Raw genomic sequence first — 18,701 nt, 5'->3', positions numbered from 1 at the left:
TTAAGAAAAAAATATAATTGAATTCTTGCAACGAATTTTTAAAAAATTTTTATAAATAATTGATTTTTTTAAAGCAATTTTAAAATTTTTATAAATAATTGAATTTTTTGAGGCAATTTTATAATTTCTTAAAATAATTGAATTCTTGGGGAGAATTTTATGGTAATATTTTTAACCTAATTGATCTTTTTTTAAAAAATGTTAAGAAAATTGTATTCAAAATAATTAAGATCTTGTTAAGAATTTTATTATTTAAGAGAAAGAATATAATTGAATTCTTGCAGCAAATTTTTTTTTAATTTTCATTTCTCACAAATAATTGAATATTTTAAAAGTATTTTATGGAAAATTTTGAAAATAATTGAATGTCCGTGAAAATAATTGAATTTTTCAAAAGATTTTATAAAATTTATTTTTAAATAATTGAATTCCTTTGAAAAATTTTATTATTAATAAAAATAATTGAATTATTTCAAAGAAACTTTTTAAAAATTTGTTAATCATTGAATTTAGAAGAATTTTTTTTTTTTTTTTTTTTTTTTTTTTTTTTTTTTTTTTTATTAAAATTCCTGAAAAAAATTGAATTTCGGTGAAGAATTTAATATTTACTAAGAAAACTGAATTCTTTCCAAGAATTTAAATAAAATTTTCAAGAATAATTTCATTTTTCGAGGAATTGAATTAAAATTGTATTAAAATTAATTGAATCTCTGTAAAAACATTGTATCTGTAAAAACAACACATAATTGAAAATTATTGCGAAGAAATTTATAAAAAAAAAATTGTAAATAATTAAATTCCTGTGAAATTTTTATTATTTTATGAAAATAATTAAATGTTTTAAAAATAATTAATTTAGAGGTCGTTCATAAACTACGTCACACTCCTAGGAGTGGGGGGGTGTCAAGCTGTGTGTGACGAAGTGTGAAAAAAAATTTTTTGTATGTAAAAAATGTGACGAAGGGGGGGGGGGTAAAAATAAGTCCGAAAAAGCGTGACGTAGTTTGTGAACGACCCCATTATAAAAATAATTAAATTTTTGTTTAATAATTTAATTGATTTCTTTTGTGAAATTTTATATTAAATTAGTAGATTTCTGTCAACTTTTACTAATATTTCCAGAGTAAATTTTACTTTCTCTCAAGTAAATTTTTTTCAGAATTCAAAGCCAAAAAAACTACATGAAGACTTATTCCCTGAATTCCCTAACCAGGTGACAGAATTTTTATTTCTCCTTTAGACTCAAAATTGTCCACTTTAGTATTCGCTCACGACTGAAATCACGAAAGTCAAGCAGACAGGCAGGCAGTCAGGCAATGGAATTTAAAAGAACAGATAAGAGGAATGAGATGAGAATTTTGATTAAACTAATATGCTCTCCCACTCCTTTTTTTTCTTAGATGTGATTCTCGGTCCCATGAGAAGGAGAGAGAGAGAGGTATAGAAGACACTTCTGGGAATTCTGAGGGTATTTTCGTCAGTCAATGAATTTAACGAGTCCGCCCTCAACCGCTTAACGAGAACGACTTGGCGGCACGTGAGAAAAAAAGCTAACCAGCCTGGAAAGTAGGAGTCTCAATATAAGCGGTCTTGAGGGGTGAATTAACACGAAATAAGTGGAGACGAAAAGTGCTGCGAAATGGAGAGAAAGAGAGAGAGGTGAGAGTGGTGAGAGTGGTGAGAGGACCGTTTAACTCCACTCTTGTTGTGTATCCATTGCTGTTGGTGTTGATCGTGACTCGACCGCAGAGAGCAAATGAGACGAGAATGGGGATGAGAGAAATGAAACAAGACAGCGTCAACGTGCTAAATTCTGAGGGTGGAAATATAATGTTCATAAAGTTAATTCACCACTTTTTTCACCAAAACATTATATTATTCCATTTTTATGTACCTGGAGAGATGTAATTTCGGAATGAGTCTTTAATATGCTCGGGGACAAAATATAAATGTGCATTCTTTTGTCAAATTTTGAACCCCTCCCATACTTGTTTATCATTATAATAATTAAGTGTTTAATTTTAAGAAATAATTCCCCAAAAACATAATAATGAAATGTTTAATTTTGAGAAATAATTTCCCAAAAACATTATAATAATGAAGTGTTTAATTTTGAGAAAAGGAAGAGAAACAATAAAAGCTATTTACTTATGGGATATACCGCATATGTACATTGAAAATGATTGGATAAGCAATTCAAGTCGATATTATTGGGAGAGAAGGTCGTTCGAACATCGATGATATCTAATAACGTGTGTGTAGTAAATTAAAAAGCTGTATGTAGGCAAGCATTTTTCCACCAAGTTTGAAAAAAAAGAGGAAAAAAAAAAGAAATTTCGCACGAAAGGAAAAACAATTAACACGCTCAATAACGCGAGCAATATCACGAGCGTTCATCCGAAACCCCCTCGAAGCGATATGGGGGAATGAAGCGACCTCCGACCTCACCCATGCTTCCCTCCTTCCACTCGCCGACGACGAATAATATCGCGGTAATACCGGGCGTTCGGTAGTCTGAGCTGCTGAAACTAGTTTATAGCCAATTGTTATTAAGGCATTTATCTAATAAGTCTCGAATACGGCCATCTTGCACAACTATTCACAACTCTCTCTCTCTCTCTCTCTCTCTCTCTCTCTCTCGGTCGGTCGGAGCCCATATTAATAACTATGCGTTATTAAATGCATAATAGTAATGCAAAGTGGTTGAATTTCAACAATAAATGAGTGTAACACGCACTTGCGTATACGTATCTAATTCTCCAACGGCTTCAGGTACATTTTAATTAGCAGAATACCTATGTTCTGCAACTGGTGGCTGGTCCATGCAAACGGTCCATGCAATATGAATAGCGCCACGAATGTAATCAGAAATTGTGCATAGAAATGGGAACTCGCTTACGATTAGAGGTAATTACCTCGGCAACAGACTAACTTTTTTTTTTTACTATTTTTAACCCATCTGTAGTTTGTACATTCATACTAATTAGATTTTTAAATGTCCACTTGTATAGCTTTTAGAGCCTACTTCAAAATTTTATGTTTCATTTATAATTTTTTTAGAAGAGGCTAATTTTTCTAAAAGTTCTACTTTTGAACTTTGATTTTTGAATTTACTTTTATTGTAATTATGTGCTTTTTATTGAAACTACATAAGGTAAAGGTACCAAATTCCGGAACGCTTTTTAAGCTAACTAAATTTCTATGATAAATATCTTGGAGTGAGAAGTATTAATATGAATAATAGTATTTAGGCCCTAACACAATAAATCGTGAGGTATTAAAAAGTGTTTCAGATTAAATTAACACCAAAAAATATTAAAATAATCAATTTTGGTGTTATTTTTTACAATGAATGAAATTTTAATTTATTAAATTTTTTTATAACTATAAAACATGAAGATATCGATAACTCCGAGTTCGGAGTGATTCGACTCGGAGTCATCGATTTCTTTATATTTTATAATAATTAAAGATGACCAAGTAATAAAATCATTATTTTATACTATAAGAATATTATACTTCTTCAAAATTATTTTCATTGTTTCAATTTAATTATTATTTTCAAAAATTAAAAACTACAATTTTACTTTATATCTATTATTTTTAATAATTTTCGAAAAAGTTCTTTGGCAATTTTCAAATCCATTTGTTTACAATATTCAATTTCACGAAATTTCATTTATTCCTAAATTCTTCAATAAATTAGAAAATAAAAACTTCAAATAATTTAAAAGAAAATTCAATTAAACTTTTTTTTAAAAAATTAATTTCAAAATTCAATTATTTCTAAAAATTTACGCTATATTGCTTTTAATATTCAATTACAATCTAAAATTTTAACTGAAATTCATTTTTATGAAATGAAAATCAATTTTTATTAAAAAAATTCTACAAGAATTTAATCAATTTAAATGCAAAAGTAAATAATTTATTGAATAATTGAATGTTTCTCAAAATTCAATTCTCACAAAGAATTTTAGTGACAAATTTTTAAATAATTGAATTCTTTTTGTCGAATTCTATTAAAACTTGCATGAACATAATTATTTTTTTCAAGGAATTCAATTATTATAATTGAATTGAATTTTATTATTAGTAAAAATAATTAAATCCTTAAGAAGAATTTTATTACTCTTGAAAATAATTGAATTTCTGCAATAATTTGTAACTTCCCTAAAATTAAATTTTTTTCTAGTGTTTTTAACAAAAATTCTTCAATAAATCCATTATTTTTAATCATTTTTAAAAAAATTCTTTGAGAATTGTCAAATTCATTCGTTTATAATTCAAATTTACAAAATTTCAATTATTCGGAAATTCTGCAATTAAATATATATTGAAAAATAAAAACTTGAAATAATTTCAATAAAAATCCTATTAAACTTTTGAAAAGAATTAATTCTACAGATTTTTTGTCAAAAATATGAAAAATTAAGAATTTCAATGATTTTAATTTGAAACTTTTTCAAAATTTAATGATTTCTAAAAATCCACGTTAGGGAGCGTTCACAAATGATATCACGCTTTTGGAGGTAGGGGGGGGTCTTACTAAACGTGACACAATGTATTTTTCTCATGTGAAATTGTAAAAATTGCGTGACAGGGGGAGGGGGGGGGGTCGAAAATCTCCAAAAATTGCGTGACATCATTTGTGAACGCTCCCTTATAATGCTTTTAATATTTAATTATAATCTAAAATTTTAACTGAAATTCATTTTTAAACCCATTTTTATTAGTAAATTCTACGAGAATTCAATTATTTAAATACAAAAATAAATAATTTATTAATTTCATTTTTTTTGAAATTAAATTCGCATAAAAATTGTTATCAACAAATTTTTTAAATCATTAAATTCTTTGGACGAATTTTAATAAAAATTTTAAGAATAATTACATTTTTCGAGGAATTCAATTAAAATTGCATTAAAAATAATTGAAATTCTGCAATGAGTTTTATTATTTATGAAAATATTTGAATTCCTAAAAGAATTTTATTATTTATAAAAATAATTGAATCCCTGGTAAAAAGTTATTATTTATGAAAATAATGGAATTATTGCGAAAAAATGTATTAAAGATTTTGTAAACAATTGAATTTGAAATTTTTATTATGTATGAAAATAATGAAATGTTTGCGTGGAATTTAAAAATTGTGTTTAAATAATTGAATTAAAAAGTAGTAAAAGTTTATTAATAAAGTAGATATTGAAAATCATTTAAGTGAGGAAAATAATTTGAAAATAATTAAAATTTTGCCAAGAATTTTATTAAAATTTTTGAAAATAATTGAATGTTCGTGTAGAGTTTTATTAAATTTTTTTTTAATAATTGAATTCTTTTGGAAAATTTTATTAAAACAGTAGATATTAAAAATCACTGAATTGGGAAAAATTTTTGGAAATATAATTAAAATTTTGCCATAAATTTTATTCATAAAATAAAATAATTTAATTTCCACGGAAAATTTTGATATTTATAAAGATAATTGAAATCTTGACAAGAATTTTTAAAACAATTTTTGAAAAGTAATTGAATTTTGGAGAAGAATTTTATTAAAATTCCTGAAAATAATTGAAATGTGTCAAAGTATTTGATTAAAATTGTTAAAAAATAAAAATAATTGAATATTAGTGAAGAATTTTATTATTTTGAAAGATAATTGAAATTTTAACGAGAATTTCTTAAAATTTTTGAACATAATTGAATTTTTGCGAAGAATTTTATAACTTTTGAAAATAATTGAATTTCTGCAATTATTTGTAACTTCGTCAAAATTTTATTTTTTTTAGAGTTTTTTTTTAACTGAAATTCTTCTACAAATCCATTATTTTTAAAAATTAATTAAATACATATTAAAAATTTAACTAATTTTTGAATAATTTGATTTATTGTCATTTTTGATAGATCTAAGTTCTTTAAAGTTTCTAATTAAATTCATTCGAAATTAAAATTTTTAAGAAATTTTAATTGATACCTCTTGAAGTTCATCTATTTATAAAAATTGTAAACGCAACTCTTTTAAAATTCAATTAATTTTGAAATATTTAAATAAAATTATATTCTTCTTTCAGAAATGATACTAAAATACTTTATAGATCTTAATTTTTTCCTATAATGATTTTACTCTCGACTAATTCTGCGCCAGAGGACAAAAGTTCTTACACAATGAATAAAGTATAAATTCTTATTGCAATACGGAACAGAAAGTTTTCTAAAAAAAAGAATATAAACTTCTTTTTTCTCCAACTTCGAAAATGTAAGTACTCTCTATAGCACGAGAAAAAAATTCTCCTATCACTTCAATTCTTATTTAAGATTAAAAATACAATTTTCTGGTTAGGAAAAAAATTAATATCGAAAGTATTTCAATATAGATTTTCAAATACCAAAAGTTATCAAGTTTACGATTGTCCTAAATTCATCACATTTTTCATGAGACGAATCGCGAATAAACAGCACATGACAGTGACAAACGATCTCAGCGAGGAAAAAAATGGAAAATATGAATCGTTTTTAAAATGTTTTCACTTACATCAACAAGCCATTTTTAACGAAACTTCAGATTTGAAAATATTGTACATCACTGACCTGAAACAAATAAAGAAAAAATGTTAATAAAATAAATAAAGTAAATAGAAATGTAATATAATTATAATAATAAGCACAGAGAAAATATTTGCTAATTTTAATTAATGGATAACATTTCATTAATAAATATTTAGAGATAATATGGTAATTAATATAGACATTAGTAATTTTATCAATTAATTCTCCAAAATGTTAATACTGTAATCCCAATCTATAAAACCCATATTATTTGCAAACTCATCTCATCAGAAGAGAGAGTTACTTTCAGCCGAATTAATCAATTTCCTATTATATTGAAAAAGGAATAAAAACTGATTTATTATTTTTGTAAAAACTATTTTACATTCCGTGCTCTCTAAATCGATAGTATTTTTTTGAGAATTTTTTGAGCGATAGTAGAAATTTTTTGGGTAAAGTAAAATTTTTTGTTTCAACATAAAAATTTTTTGAGTGAAATGAACAATTTTTTGAGTGAAACTGGAAGTTTTTTTTAAGAAATGGGAACTTTTGCTGAATGAATGTGAAAGTGACCATTTTTTTTTAAATGAAAGTAAAAATAACAATTTGTTTAGAGAAAGTGTAAATTTTTACTAAAATTTAATTATTTTCAGTAAAGTCGAATTTTTTCTAATAAAAGTGAAAATTTTTTAATGAATGTGAACATTTCTTGAGTGATTGGACAATTTTTTAGAGAAAGTGAGAATTTTTTGGAAAAGTGAAATTTCTTCACTGAAACTGAACCTTTTTTACTGAAGTCAACAATTTTTTGAGTGATACTGGAAGTTTTTTTTTAAGAAATGGGAACTTTTGCTGAATGAATGTGAAAGTAACCATTTTTTTTTTTTTAATGAAAGTAAAAATAACAATTTGTTTAGAGAAAGTCTAAATTTTTACTAAAATTTAATTATTTTCAGTAAAGTCGAATTTTTTTTAGTAAAAGTGGAAATTTCTTTAATGAATGTGAAAATTTTTTGAGTGAATGTGAAAGTGACAATTTATTGAGTAAAAGTAAAAATAAGAATTTTTTAGTGAAAATGTAAATTTTTACTAAAATTTAATTCTTTTGAGGAAATACAAATTTCTTTTAGTAAAACTGGAAATTTTTTTTAATGAATGTTAAAATTTGTTGAGTGAATTTGTTAGGAAATGTGAAATTTTTTCAATGAAACTGAACTTCTTTGAGTGAAGTCAACAATTTTTTTAGTGAAACTGAGAATTTTTTTAAGGAATGTGAAACTTCTGCTTAATGAATGTGAACACTTTTTGAGTGAAATCAACAATTTTTTTTTAGTAAAAGTGAGAATTCTTTTAAGAAATGTAAAAAATTTTTAACTGAATGCGAAAGTGAGAATTTTTTCAGTGAAAGTAAGAATTTTTTAATTTATCAAAATTTAGTTAAGAAAACAATTCAATTATATAGTTAAAAAGAAATTCCAATGTAAAAAGTCCAGCATTGATTCAAATTTCTAAAAGTTTATCTATTTCACCAGTTGATTTAACGATTTTATTTGTCGGTTATTACACAGAAAAGAAACTAAACCAATAATTAATTTTTACAAACAATATGTTTGAAATGACAGCTAATTATCGGTTATTATAACTAAAAATTAACTGTCGACATAATAGCAAATGAGTTTTGTTTCTTTGAACTTATGCACTAGCTACTCTAATTTTTGAAATATATTTATTTTTGAACATCCACATTTTTCTCTCAGTGAAAAAGTGAAAAAGTTTTATTTAAGTTTTGTATGTGTTTTAGGGGGAGATGCTTTTCAAGCCAAAATTGAAAATCGTTTCTCATTTTAGCGAAATAAGCTAGTGCCTTCCTCTGATTCCTCAATCTCATTTGTATAATCTCAAAAGCTTCGATAACAAACTGTCGCGAAAATCAGCATGGCATGCGGCATTGAGGAGAATGAATGGGGTGCAAATACAAGATTAACTTACTTTATAGTTTCTAACGAAATTGCAATTATAATGACAATTATCTTATTTCTACTTTCTGGCGTATTCAAATATCCCACAATTTTATGTTTATATTCCTAAAATTTCTTCCATTATAGACAGCATATCTTCTTTTAATAATTTCTTTAATATCCTTTAATTCTTTTAATAAGAATGATATATAATAAGAATGATAAGAAATGTAAATCGATTTTCAAGTAAATTCTCTTTCAAATATCCCGGTCACATAAATATAATTAGTCATTATTAGTTAACTTCTATTGTGTACATTTAAATTGATGTTTCCAGAAATATCTATATAGTTTAGATGTTACTATATAATACTATACAATATAAATTGCGTGTAAAGCCTGCTTTAGAGGATGAGGTACTTTTTCTTTGTAGTATTTTGTAGCTAATTGCCGAGAGAAACTAACACGCCAATTACAACACGTAAATAGCATTACCCATATAGGAATCAAATAGGTTTAGCGGGTTACAAGTCTAACTCCTATTGAACACATCACGCGAGCATGAGAATGAACATGTGTCATCAGCAATACACATAATTTTAATCGTATTTGTACACTAATAGCAAAGATTTACCGATATCGGCAATATATAATAGAGCATAGATTCAACACTTAAACATCAAACAAAAATTCATGACCTCGGCGCATTCGAGCACGATATCGTAATCATAGACGATTTGCCGAATGCAAAAAGCGAGAAAGCCTGCATTGCGACGATAGAATCGGGAGTTATTCTTAAACTCACTCAGAGTTGTATACCTACTCAAAAAAAAAAAAACAGATTCTCAACGACTTTTGCTGCTGCTGTCTCTGGCTTGCAAATTCGTTGGGAGTAATCAATATTATAAGATATATACGCGTGGGTGTAGTAGGCAAACAGTGCATTGTTACGTGCCGACGGTCCGAATGGGACAGAGGAGGGGGGATAGTGATGAGTGCACACACATGCATGTATTTTACATTCCGCTCGGTGTGCGTGGCGAAGAGAAGGAAAGGGGTGGACAGACGGACAAACAAACCCCTTTGCTGCTTCATTTCTGCCCGTCTGGCCAGACATCCGACCCTTCTCGTCAACTTGGTCATTCTCGTCACTACCACCGTCATCATCTTCTTCTTCTTTGCTTCCTACTTGAATCTCTATTACCGACGGTGACAATTCATTATTATTCCTCCTCCTACGATGATCGTTTTAAATATTTATTTCCACAACAAAATGCAACTATTTAAATTGAATTAATTCACAGAAAAAACGATAATCTAATTATAAGAATCTCCTACTTAAATAGGAGCCAAGAATATTTCCTACTTAAATTAATTGGCCCCACAAACTCCAAAATTGAGTTAATCAGGAGTGAGATAAAAAAAGTTAATTATTGGAACGAGAGTAAATCAAAGCTGTTAATTATTATTAACAACATTCAATAATTAAAATTAATCAAAATCAGAATCAGAAATGAAAAATAAACAATTATTGCTATTATCGCTTTGTTATACGAAATTGCGCTTGGAGAGAGAAAAAAAATTAGCGAACTAGGAAGGGAATACACACGACTGCAGTATATATATAAACGTAGGAGTGGAGGTAGTTGGCTAAGGGGTTGGAAGGGTTCACAGCCGCCCTCGCCACCATAGGGACCAAGGATAGTAATTGTACACGCACTGGGAGAATGGCAAGGTAAACAAAACTATGTAAGATTGGCCCCATTAATATACATATCTCTTGGTTCGCTTAAACTCCGCACAAGCGAGAGAGGTACGATCAAGTAGCCAGGGGGTGAGTAGTCTTGGCCTCAGCCTCAGACTTTGGGGTTAGACTTGCTTGAGAGTACACAATGGATATTGAGGCCATAATTTACGGGTGATTGTTGCTTGTGCAATCTATGGATTCCTTTAACCGCCCCACCCCCCATTCTGACCACCCTCTCTAATGATTCTCCTGAATTTGTATTAGATCATTTCCGAAACACGGGGCTTACATGTCTGTAAATATTTTAAGCTCTTCATCACTCTCCAAATATTCAATCCTTTTAGAAATTCTCTTACTTTTAATTTAATCCTGTCATTTGAATTAATAATTATTTAATGATTATTTTTTTCGAGAAAATTTATTATAAGGCTATTGTTTGTTATAACTAATGAGTTATGTTTGTGTGTTTTATCTTTGCCTAATTGTGTAAAAGAAAAGTTAGTTTTTTTCCAATATATTGGATTTAATGAAGACATCACAGTAAAACGTGAAGTATTAAAATAACACCAGAATGGATTAAAATAATCTGCAACAGTTTAATCCCTCTAGGATTCAATTAACACCAGAAAGGATTGAAATAATCTATTTTGGTGTTATTTTCAACTATGAATGAAATTTTACTTTAAATAAAACACCAAAGTCAACAATTTGGAAAAATTCAACGAATTTAGCTTCTCCAGGCAGAATAGTAAGTTACTAACTTACTAACTAACTCAGTAACATAGTTACTAAATTCAATTGTGTTCAAAATTTTTTTTAAATTCTCGTCAAAATTTCAATTCTCTTTATAAATAATAAAATTCTTCTCTGATATTCAATTATTATACAAAATTTTAATCAAATTCTTGTCAAAATTTTAATTATTTTTAAAAGTTTTCTAAAATTTAATGATTTTCAATATCTACTATTTCAATAAATTTTTCCAAAAGAATTCCATTATTAAAAAAAAAATTTGAATAAAATTCTACGCAAACATTCAATTATTTTCATAAATAATAAAACTCTTTGCAGAATTTCAAATATTTTTAATACAATTTTAATGGAATTCCTCGAAAAATGTAATTATTCTTAAAAATTTTATTAAAATTCGTCCAAAGAATTTAATGATTTAAAAAATTTGTTGATAACATTTTTTATGAGAGTTTAATTTCAAGAAACATGAATTTAATAAATTATTTATTTTTGTATTTAAATAATTAAATTCTCTTAGAATTTACTAATAAAAATGCTTTTAAAAATGAATTTCAGTTAAAATTTTAGATTATAATTAAATATTAAAAGCATTATAATGTAGATTTTTAGAAATAATTTAATTTTGAAAAAGTTTCAAACTAAAATTCATCGCAAAAATTTAATTACTTTCAGGAATCTTAATAAAATTCATTGCAAAATTCAATTATTTTCATAAATATTAGTATTCATCACAAGAATTCAATTCTTTTTAAAAATAATAAAATTCCTGTCCGAAATTCAATTATTTTTAAAAATAAAAAAATATTCTTCGCCGAAACTCAATTATATTCAGGAATTTTTATAAAATTCATTGTAAAATTCAATTATCTTCATAAATAACAATATTCATCTCAAGAATTCAATTATTTGCATAAATAACAACATTCATCTCCAGAATTCAATTATTTTCAAAAAAAAAAAAAAAAAAAAATTTCTTTAACAAAATTCTATTATTTTCAAGAATTTTAATAAAATTCGTTGCAAAATTCAATTATTTTCATAAAAAAATATTCATCAGAAGAATTTAATTTTTTTCTAAAGTAATAATTTCTTGGCAGAAATTCAATTATTTTCAAAAATTAAAAAAAATTCTCGTCAAAATTACAATTATCTTTATAAATAGAAAAATTTTTCGCCGTAATTTGAATATTTTCTAAAATTTTAATAAAATTCATCGCAAAAATTTAATTATTTTCAGGAATCTTAATAAAATTCATTGCAAAATTCAATTATGTTCATAAATAATAGTATTCATCACAAGAATTCAATTCTTTTCAAAAATAATAAAATTCTTGTCAGAAATTCAATTATTTTTAAAAATAAAAAAAAATTCTACGCCAAAATTCAATTATTTTCGAAAATTTTAATAAAATTTATCCCAAAAATTCAATTAGTTTTCATACAATTATTATTGAATTCCTTGAAAAAAGTAATTATATTCATGCAAGTTTTAATAAAATTCTTTATGTGAATTGAATTTAGAAAGATTCAATAATTCAATAAATTATTTACTTTTGCATTTAAATAATTAAATTCTTGTAGAATTTTCTAATAAAAATTGATTTTCATTTCATAAAAATGAATTTCAGTTAAAATTTTAGATTGTAATTGAATATTAAAAGCAATATACCGTGAATTTTTAGAAATAATTGAATTTTGAAATTAATTTTTTTGAAAAAATTTAATTGAATTTTCTTTTATATTATTTGAAATTTTTATTTTCTAATATGCATTTAATTAAAGAATTTAGGAATAATTGAAATTTCGTGAAATTGAATATTGTAAAGAAATGTATTTGAAAATTGCCAAAGAAGTTTTTCGAAAATTATTAAAAATAATAGATATAAAGTAAAATTGTAGTTTTTAATTTTTGAAAATAATAATTAAATTGAAGTAATGAAAATAATTGTGAAGAAGTATAATATTCTTATAGTATAAAATAATGATTTTATTACTTGGTCATCTTTAATTATTATAAAATATGAAGAAGTTGATGACTCTGAGTCGAAGACTCAGAGTTATCGATATCTTCATGTTTTATAGTTATAAAAAAATTAATAAACTAAAATTTTATTCATTGTAAAAAATAACATCAAAATTGATTATTTTAACCTTTTTTTGGTGTTAATTTAATCTGCAACACTTTTTAATACCTCACGATTTACTGTGATAGTGGCCATCATTTATTTTAACGAATCTTTTTATCGAATTGACTTCTTATTTATAAATTTTTTGTTAATAAAAAACTACTAAAAATAGTGCAAATTTACAGGCCCTGTAAAGGTTAAAGGTAGTGTTTACTAAATAGTAGCAAAAAAAATTTGTCTTGTAGAAAAGTTTTTAAATAATGCAAAACAAACTAACGGATTCTAAGATGTCGTAACTTGAAACAAAAGAAATTCTAATCCCCATGAATAATTTAAGAAACAAGTGAGGAGTATCCCAAGTACGATTGTTATAAATTAATTAGAAGGGGTTAAATCCGCAACTGAACTACAACTTTCGAATCGTGGGTTTGAGGCAAGTATCTTACTAGTTTGTCGACAGAAAGGGTCATGTTTGGTCGGTCCTCTGAACCAACTTGCCTACCACTTATAGAAGATGATAACGTATTAATCCACGAAAGCTTTGATTATACATGTGTAATGAAAATTCAAATTTTCTCAAATTTCCACTAAAATTCCATTTTTATCAAAATTCTACTTATTTTTACTAAAAAATAATTCAGACCAAAAATAGTTCCCCTCGAAAAAAAACATGTAAAAAAATGCCCAGAAATTATTTTAAACATGTAGCATATGTAACAAAGTATAAATAATTATGTTAATTTTAATTCAAAGCAATAAATACTCGAGCGATTGTTCTTTTTAAAATTCATTAACCATAATTTGAACAAATTGATGTATGCTCCCATCTAAAGCTCCGGTACTATTAATTTGTCACAATTTTGAAATTCCAACGATTTTGTTTCGCCCTGCATTATATAATAGGAATGCAATAATACATATAGAAACAATGTGAAACATAATTTACAAACACACAGAGTTTCGTCAAATGCAAAGAGAAATTTTCAATTATAATAAAAGAAAATTCAATTAAAAAAAAATTATTTTTCCATTTTTGTTACCCCCAAAAACAAAAAGGAGCTTATATGCTTAACTTTTAAAGTAATTGTAGATGATGATAATAATATAATAAAATATTGGACAGCGAATGAAAATTACAATCTACCATCATTGAGTTTACGAGGAAGTGACAGTTAAGTGGTAAAAGACTAGTTGTAACAAATGGTCAATGGGATGAGGCAGGACGATTCATGTCTGCCATTTCTCATCGACCGTTTTGTGGGCAAACAATACTCTTCCCCAGTAAATTCTGTCACGGGAACGGAGGACTTCAAGTTGATCAAAGTCACTTGAAGAGATCATCTCCTAAGCCACGAGTCTCCTCATCATTTTCCCTTTGACGAGTAATAATTTTAGAAAAATTGTGGCAAACATTTATTTGTTGAATGAAAACATTTATTAATGTATATTGTATACAAAATGTTTCCCGTAATTTTTCTAAAATTATTATTACTATATTCCTTAGGCTCAGCGAAAAGGACAAAATTTTGCCTGAAAATCAGGGTAAAGTCAGGGGAAAATAAAGTTAAGTTTTTGTAGCAACCCTGTTACAAAATTATTTATTGGTATCATGCCCCTGATCTCCTTTTATCTCAATAAGAGAATTCTTGATATTGTATTAAGTTCCTGTGTCCAATATTTATCCAATAAAGGTAAAATATATTTTTAATGATGTTGTCCAGCTAGCCGGTATAGAGAGAGAGAGAGAGAGGAGTACACAATATATTGACAATAAAGAGAATGCTGAAATGGTGGATAGCTACTCGTTTGTTTTTTTTTCACATTCACAAAGTGCAGACATTGGGAGGTCGTTAGGGGTTCGGAGAGACTTACAATCACACGGAAGCAATATGTACACACGCGCTTGCATACTCTTGGAGAAAAAGTATCGTCTGGCTACTGTAAAAAACATGGGACAACGTGTGCGTTGCTTACACTGCAGCTTCTTACTCCGGCAGGGGTGCATTGTTGGTGTTGTTGGTTGTACGGCCACTCCAAAAGGGCTGCTAACTTTGATGCATGTCTCGTGACGTTAATAACGCATGAGGTCAAATTGAAAAATTATCACACCAGAGCGGAGGTCCTCGAGAGGCCGGGACACACTGGCATTGCGTTGTTTAGAAAGAGGGTGGCTCAACGATACGATTTCCTTTAAGGTCGTAATGGAGTGTTTTCGGTTGACAACCCAATTCCGCTTCCACCTCAATGCCGAAATTAATCTTCATTTTTGAGTTTTCCCTTTTTTGCTAAGTATAAAAAGAAAAGACGATATACGAAAAAGAATATTTTTTTCCAACTATGCGAAATTAATTGATAGAATGAAAATCAAGAATCGTGATCTTATTCCGTGTGTTGTTTACAAGTTGTGTAAGTGAAGTAAAGTAACTTTATATAAGGGTTGTGGAGCTGATCGTCAGTCTAGCTGTTTTCGTCCTGACGAATAATTACAGCCGATAAGTCACAGCACAACACCCTGTAGGAATAAAGGTAGGGCTGAGCGGGAGGAGAGGTGAGAGGGGGTTTGGGATTGCGTGCCAATGCTCCATTCAACGGGTCAGACTTGGCTTCATCGTAATAGTCATGGTTGCTTGGCTTGAAATTCCAAATACCCTGTTGCTATTTGGGGTAATTTTGATTTTTTCGCCTATCTCTATGATCTTTATTGCTGCTTATCGATAGAATAACCAATTTTTCTTTTTATTCTCCTCACAAAAAAGTTGCACTGTACACAAAATGTTTGAGAATTAAGTTCCTGTATTGGAATTTACATGGAAAAATTAAATTTTCATTTATTCCTGTCCCAAAAATTATGTCTATTAATAAATTCAGGCTTGGAAAAGGTCAGGGAATTAAGAAAAAAGTCAGGGAAAGTAGAATTGGTCAGGGAAATCAAGAAAAAGTCAGGGATTTTTATTAAAAGTACTGCAAAAAATTAAATGCTTAGAATTTATAAGAAAATTCTGAATTTCTGAAAAAACCTTAAATTTCTTCTATTTCTGACAATAATTTATTTTAAATACCTTAATTCTATTGAAGAACTGCCATAAATCCATTACTTATAAATCATTTCATGAAGTATTTTTTTGAAAAATTTAAATTTCAATTCTGTTAAAATTAGTATCAATTTTAAAAATTTAAACGCATTTCTTCGAAAGATTCAACTATTTTAATAAATATTAAAATTCTTTCCAAAAATTCAATTATTTTTGTAAAAAAAAACTCGTCAACATTTTAACCCCTTAACAGTCCATGGCCCATATATGGCCACGAAAAGTCGTGCCACCTTTGCGTCTGTGGCCATATATGGCCATCTCAAAAAAAAAATACTAAACATGATTTGATTTTAGTAGCGAAGTACATACTACTGTTTTTGGGGTCGCTGAATCCGAATCTGAAGTCAGATTTAAAAAATTCAAAATGGCGGACCCAAAATGTTGACTTCGAAAAATAAAAAAATTTCAAATTCGCTTTAAACTCGTTACTTGGGGGGTTTTCGGGGTCTCTGATTACAAATATGATGTCAGATTTTTAAAATTCAAAATGGCGGATCCAATATGGCGGATAATTTCAAGATTGATGCGATTCGATTAAAATTCGTTTCTCGGGGGTTTTTGGGGTCGCTGAATTTGAATTTGATGTTCGTTTTACAAAATTCAAAATGTTGGATCCAATATGGCGGATAATTTCAAAATTTATGCGTTTTGATCGAAATTCCGTTCCCGGGGTTTTTTGGGGTCGCTGAATTCGAATTTGATGTTCGTTTTTCTAAATGCTAAATTTTGGATTCAATATGTCGATCAAATTTTTTGAATGTTGACAAATTTGTCTAAAATGTTTACTCAGGGGTTTTTGAGGTAACTTCATATTTTTTTCGCATCAATCTTGAAATCATCCGCCATATTGGATCCGCCATTTTGAATTTTGAAAATCTGACATCATATTTGTAATTAGAGACCCCGAAAACCCCCGAGTAACGAGTTTTAAGGGAATCTGAAAAAAAATTTTTTTTTGAAGTCGACATTTTGGGTCCGCCATTTTGAATTTTTTAAATCTGACTTCAGATTTGGATTCAGCGACCTCGAAAACCCCCGAGAAATGAATTTCCCTTAAAACGCTTTAATTTTAAAATTATCCACCATATTTGGTCGCCATATTGGATCCGCCATTTTGAATTTTCAAAAATTAACCTCAAATTCGAATTCAGCGACCCCAAAAACCTTATATATGATTAAATCATATTTTTTTGTAAACTTTTTTTTCGGACCGTTTTTGGACCACAAGCGATTTTCAACTAGACTGCGAAGGGGTTAATTATCTTTATAAATAGCAAAATTCTTCGCTAAAATTCAATTATATTTAGGAATATTTATAAAATTCATTGTAAAATTCAATTATTTTCATAAATAACAATATTCATCTCAAGAATTCAATTATTTCCAAAATAACAAAAAAAAACAAAAAAATTCTTCGACGAAATTCAATTATTTCCAGAAATTTTAATAAAATTCATTGTAAAATTCAATTATTCTCATAAATATCAATATTTATCTCAAGAAATCAATTATTTTCCAAATAACAAAAAAAAAAAAAAATTCTTCGACGAAATTCAATTATTTTAATGAATTTTTATAAAATTCATTCTAAAATTCAATTATTTTCGTAAATAACAATATTCATCTCAGGAATTCAATTATTTTCCAAAGTAATAAAAATTCAATTATTTTCAAAAATATTAATAAAATTCATTGTAAAATTTCCATTATTTTCTAAAATAATGGAAATTTCACACAAATTCAAATATTGAAAATAGAATTGTATAAATTTTAAAAAAAAATTGTTTGAAACTTTTTTATAAAATTTTTTGCAATAATTCAATTAACATTATAAATAACAATATTAATTGCAGAATATTTATTTTTAATACAATTTCAATCGAATTCCTTGAAAAATGTAATTTTTCTTAAGAATGTTATTAAAATTCCTCAAAAGAATTTAATTATACAAAAACTTTTTGGTAAAATTATGTATAAGAAGTCAATTTTAAGAAACATTCAATTATTCAATAAATTATCTATATTTCTATTTGAATAATTGAATTTCTCGCAGAATTTTCTAATAAAAATTTATTTAAAAATTAATTTCAGTTAAAGTTTTAGATAATAATTGAATTTTTGAGAATTTACTAATAATTGCAAGTTCTTTTTATAAATAATTGAATTTTGTAAAATTTTCAAATTAAAATTTTTGAAATTCTAAATTTTTCATACTTTGAATTAACAATTCTGTGGAACTATTTTTATTAAAAAGCTTAATCGAATTTTTTAAAAATTATTTCGAGTCTTTATTCTCTAATGTATATTTAATTGAAGAATGTCCGAATAATCGAAATTTCACGTAAAATTGAATTGTAAAAATAGATTTGAAAATTCTAAAAGAACTTTGGCAAAATCTATTAAAAATAATTGATTTAAAGAAGAATTTTTGTTAAAAATTCTAGAAAATAATAATTGAATTGAAATGATGAAAATAATT

At 26.6% G+C, this 18,701-nt stretch overlaps 1 protein-coding gene across 12 annotated transcripts in view; it reads right to left on the bottom strand.

Annotated features, from left to right (window-relative positions):
• Positions 1-18,701, bottom strand: part of LOC122500649 (forkhead box protein P1) — a 447,350-nt gene that overhangs the window by 284,570 nt on the left and 144,079 nt on the right. For 2 of the 12 annotated variants that reach the window (XM_043609679.1, XM_043609678.1), the window contains exon 2: positions 6,533-6,588. The exons of the other annotated variants lie outside the window; for them this stretch is intronic. The gene's annotated coding sequence lies outside the window, so the exon portion shown is untranslated. The remainder of the gene's footprint in view (positions 1-6,532; positions 6,589-18,701) is intronic. 12 annotated transcript variants of the gene reach the window in all.

This window comes from Leptopilina heterotoma, unplaced genomic scaffold (assembly GCF_015476425.1).
Source record: "Leptopilina heterotoma isolate Lh14 unplaced genomic scaffold, ASM1547642v1 Lhet_19, whole genome shotgun sequence".
Classification (NCBI taxonomy): domain Eukaryota; kingdom Metazoa; phylum Arthropoda; class Insecta; order Hymenoptera; family Figitidae; genus Leptopilina; species Leptopilina heterotoma.
The sequence above is the reverse complement of the archived record's forward strand: the minus strand, read 5'-3'. Positions and strand labels throughout refer to the sequence as shown.